Raw genomic sequence first — 5,669 nt, 5'->3', positions numbered from 1 at the left:
ATGATAATGTTCAAGCAGCTTTTCTCTAGAGTCAATCTTTGATTTCACTTCTAGAGTCTTTTGAATGTCAGTCAAACTGACAGCAAAGATCTTAATATTTTACTTCTCTCAAGTGCTCACAAGCCTAGAGAAGCTTATGACAGAAATGGGAATCACATCAGCTTTTGCATTTGAACTAGGCTCTATCTCTATGCCACTCTCTTCAAATCTCACAATTCTTTGATGAGGGATCATGGTCATCTTTTGCTGGGCCAGCCAGGGGTCACCTAGATATATATCATAACCATGTAACCCATTTACCACATAGAGAAAAGCCTGTTCAGTTACATGACTGCTTATATCAATTCAAATGCCAGTCACCATACTTGTAGATAGTCTCATGAAGTCTTTAAAGCCAGTTATTTTAACAGAGAGAATTTCAATGCACAGGAGCTTATGCTTATTAATATAGGATTGAGAAATAAGATCATAGACATTACATTCACTGTCTATCATTGATTTAGTTAAAAAGGCATTATCTACTAGAGCATCAACAGTGAAGGGTTTGAATATCATCTTAGATTTAAATCTTTTTCATTACTTCTTCATAAGCTTTTTATTTCACTTCTTTCAGTATCTTTGAGTTGGAGCTACTCTTTTCCTGAATCTTCACTCATATCCACATTGTCATTGTCTAGTACCAGCTTGAGAATCACCTTAGCTATCATGTGAGTAGCAGAGCATCTGAGAGATTTGAATGAGCAGCTCTTAATTATATGACCTTCAGCTCTGCATCTCAGGCACAGGCCTTGCTCTCTTCATTGATTAATCTCTGTCTGATTTATCACTTTGACATGATAAGTACTTGAGGTCACAGCACCAGGAGAGAGATCCATCAGATCATCAATGAAAGCTTGAGACTGGTTTCATCAATCAAGAACAGCATGATGAAGTGGAGAGTGTGAATTAGACATTGTATGATCTGAAGAAGATCTGCTCTCATAATGTTTAGATCACTGTCTTAAAGTCTTAAGCTTAAAGAGTTGATGATCAACTAATCTAAGCTCTCTACAGTAATTCTTGTAGAGGGATGATTCTCTTACACTCATCATACCTTCCCTCAGCTCCATGCTTAGAGCAGATTTCAAATACCTCTTTTTAATATGATCATTTCATCTGTAATCATCAGCTTCTAGCAGTAGCTGATTAAATTCAAATAGAAAGTCAAAGAGAGCTCTTCTACTCTGTCATAGATTGTTGAGCTTTTGCATAGCCTTTTTCTATCATGCAGAATCACTAAAGAGCATATGTGTCTGCTTCAATAAGCTCTCTATCATGAAATTGATCTTGTCCTTATTATTCTCAACTCAGAAGTAAACTTAAACTACTGCCATTTCTTTCAATTTCAAGTACATGTACCAAGCACATTCCTCATTATTATCTAAAGCTTTCTCATTGATCTTAAGTTTTGATTGAAGCTTTAGCTCTCACTGAGAGTAGTGCTTAAGATTAGAACCATCATACTTCTCATAGTCTAATAGCTTGGTCTTTGATCTTCTGACTACAATGAGTGATTGCAGGTTCAATTGAGAGAGGGTTGATATTGAGGTGTTCAAAGCTTGTTGTTGATTAGCTATTTCAGCTTGCTGAGCTGCTATTAAATTTCTGTTCTCACACTGAACCTGTTCCTGCTGTTGAAGAAAGGCCATTCATTGTTGTTCAAAGCTGCTGAGGGCGTCCCTGCTCATTGCTTCATGTTGATCCATTTGTGTATTCATTGTACAAGTCTGCCGCTAGTCTATTCATATACCAGTGCTATCACTGAACTTTGTGATGCAGGATTTAAGGCTTCCAATAGCCTGTCATATGTCAGCACATTTGCTGAGCTTCATGATACAGGATTAAGGCTCTCAGTGACCTATCAATGAAAGGAGTGAAGCAATTCATAATGTAGAGGGTTAAGCTCTAAGAACTAGAAGCTAGTCCTCCTATATAACAAGAATGAATTGCTTGGGAAAGGGAAGAAAAGAATGAGATGAGAACACAAGCTTAAGCAAGCTCGCGTAGCATGATCACGTGCACACATGCAGCATGATCACGTGCGCATGTGCAAATGATGGCTAGGCTGAGTCAGCCAGCCAGAGCGAATCTAGGGGTTCAGCCTCTTATATAGATAGAGCTTTCTTCATCTAATTAAAGATATACTGACAGATCTTTTTTTATTTAAAAGATTAATATTTTTAAGTGAGCTTAAATAGTAACTTTATAATCTGATTATAGTCTTTAACATAATATTAATAGAGGTAATAGAATTTAAAGAATGATTAAACTTTTTTGACTATACTAGATACTATTTATTATGATATCATAGTAATTTTCTTAGAGTTAACTTTAATTTTTTGATCAGTGATAATAAATTTCAAGTACTTTGTGAATTGAATATAAAACTCATATTTTGAGATGCTTATCTTAGTTCAAGTTTTTATAATTTAGTTAATATCTTCTTAATATATTTTTTATACTCTTTTAAGATTTTACTATAGATAAGTAGATTATTTACCAAAGCAATCATGAACTAATTCAAGTAATCAAAGAAAAAAGTATTAATAAAGTGCTGAAAAATTGTCAAATCATTGCTTAGACTGAAGAGTATGATCTTATACTTGTAAATTTTATAATAAATTCTATAGATAGTCAGATCTTCAGTCTCAAAGTGTATATATTTTTAATAAAAGTCTTGATAAATTTTCAATTTGATAAAAAATTTTACTTCATATAACTGCTTCATAAACTTATTAATTAATAAAATCAGATGTTAGTCTTTCTTTGAGATTATGTTAAACTGGTAATAATTCTGCAGAACCTCAACTTTCTAGCTATATAAGCTATAAAAATTGAAAATATGAAGAGAAAAACAACTGATAAAATAAAATCTTTTTCTAGATTAGTCTCAAGATACTATTTAATTATCTCAAGCTCTTTCAAGCTTATTTAATATAGTAATATGTAACTGATAGCTTTATTTAAATTAGCTCTCTTTTTATGCTTAATTTTATAATTTACTTTCTTTTAGAAGAGTAGTAATTGATCAAAGATAGCTTTTGAAAAGATATTATAAAATTTTTTATATTTCTCTAATAGTTGTATATCAATCATTTCTTCATTCTTCAGTTCTGCATCAATAATAACTTTTTTCTTTTCTTTAAAAATTTCATCTATTTTATATAATTTTGAAATAAAGATCTTTAACTTTTAATTTTTCTTATAGTGATAGAAAGTAATATCTTCAATAAATATTATTTTTTCAAGATTAGAAGTTGACTCTTTTTATATATTGTTCAGTTTATTTATTATCTTACTTCTATCAGTTACTTTATACTTGAATTTCTTATTTATAAGTTTATCATAATAATTTGTATTCTGTTGATACTCTGGCTTTATCATTAATCTTTTTAGAATCTTTTTTGAGATTACTATACTATATTCTTCTAATATCTTATCTGTAAATATTTATATACTTAGTCAAGCTAGATGTTAATTTTTTATATCTAGTTATATCTCTTACTTTGCTAGTTAACTTTATTCTAAAATTATATCAGTACTTCTCAGATTTATTATCAGTATTAATATATTTATATATCTTCTTTCATCTATTTACAAATATAAATAAATAACTTTTATGATTAAAGTTCCTCTCTGATCATTAAAGCTTATAATTTAATGACTTTTTTTTAAAATCTTCAGAGCTTATCTCTAATACTTTAATATATCTCTATGCAAAATTTAAGTTAATAAAAATATAATAATTTGCTCTAAAATTCACTAGTAATTTTGTAGAAATAATATATTTATTAAAAGCTATTTTAATATATATAATAAAAAGATTTTCACTTATCAATTTATTTATATTTAAAAGTTTTTAGTATAATTATTTTATCTAAGAAGAAGGCTTTTTTCAGATTTAATCTTTTTTTGACTTAGTGACAGTAGTCTCAATATTTACTTTCTTCAATTCAGTCTTTTGCTTATATGAGTAATTTTATATTATATAATCTTTATTTTAGCAGTTGAAATATTTTATAATCTTTTTCTAATTTTCATTCTTCAGTCTATTTTCAGTTGTTTATACTAATATAATTGAAGTTGATTTATAATTACTCTTTTTTACAAAGATATCTTTATGATTAACTCAGATTACTGAAGTTCTTTTATGATTTAACAGTTATTAGCTGTTTTAATTAAACATACTTTTAAAATAGTGAGCAGTTCAGATGCAAATCTATTGAATCTTATAAAAGATATTGCAATTGATACAAACTACTATAATCATATATTGAAGATCAAAAAATAATTTATAAATATAATCTACTTTATAATCTTTTTTCTGAATCTGAGCTTCACTAACCAGATATAGAAACTTAATTACAAAGATGTAATAGTTATCTTTATTTCTTATTATCAGCTGTCAGTATTTTATTTTTATATTCTCAAGCTTATTAACATTCTTATATATTTTTTGCAGATATTTAAAAATCTTTTTTGCAATCTCAAACTTCTTATAATAATCTTTTCTTATTTTAAAAGTTAAATATCTTATTATTTCATTATCTGTTTAATTTTTAATATATGCAATATAGCTTTCTTTAGTTAGCAAGTGATCAGTATTGACAATTAGCTTATATCTTATTCATAAGAGTTAGTTTTCAAATATTAATTCTTTTTTATTGATGAGATGCTTCAGATCATTAAGCTTAACTAATTATTATATTTGTTGAGTGTTTATTGATCTAATATATGAAGTTAAAAACTTATTATTTGCTGTAATATATTTTATTTCTCTATCAAGCTATTCACTTACTAATCAAATTTACTCATTTGCTTTTTCTACTCATTTTACTCTGTTTTAACTTTACTCAGAGTATTCTATATCTCATTAATGAAACTAGCAATCTCTTAATATACTAACTCTGAGTTCTTTTTAATTATCTTCAAAAATATTTTTTTTAATAAAAACTCTTTTGATCTTATGTTTCTCTTAATCAAAGTCATTATATCTTAGTTCAATCTTCAAGAACTGTTCAATTTTCTAACTGCTACTGACATCTTAACAATATTTTTAGAGATTTAAAATAAAAATAAATAAAAATTTTTAAAAATACAGTTTTAATTCATCTATCTAATTAAATAGCTGTAATGAGAATACTAAACTAAGAAATAAAATATGAAATAAATAAGCAGTTGAATATATAAAGATGATTTAATATTAGAATAAATCAATCTTTAAAGTAGATATAATTGAATATCATATTAAATCAATGTAAGCAATTAAATATAATTAATATCAAAATAATTTAATCTTTAAAGTATAGTAGACTGAATTAATTTTTAAAGTATAACAAAGTAGATCAATTTTAATTCATATACAAGCAGCTGTATTATAATATTATCCTCTGATTTAAAAGAGTATTTGCCCTCAAATAGCTATATTAGAAGCAAGAAAGGAGTAAAATAAAAATTTATCAAGCTTATTAATAAACTAATTATTTTAATAATTAATTATTAAATTATTATAGATTTTCTTTTATATCTTACTAATATTAAAATTATCATCAGATTTTTATTTAAAGGCTGAAATTTATTTGATAGTTTGATAATAATAGAGCTTAGAAGATTAAAAATAGAAATAATAG

The sequence above is a fragment of the Paracoccidioides lutzii genome (genome assembly GCF_000150705.2).
Source record: "Paracoccidioides lutzii Pb01 unplaced genomic scaffold supercont2.62, whole genome shotgun sequence".
Classification (NCBI taxonomy): Eukaryota; Fungi; Ascomycota; class Eurotiomycetes; order Onygenales; family Ajellomycetaceae; genus Paracoccidioides; species Paracoccidioides lutzii.
This window is presented reverse-complemented; position numbering follows the sequence as displayed.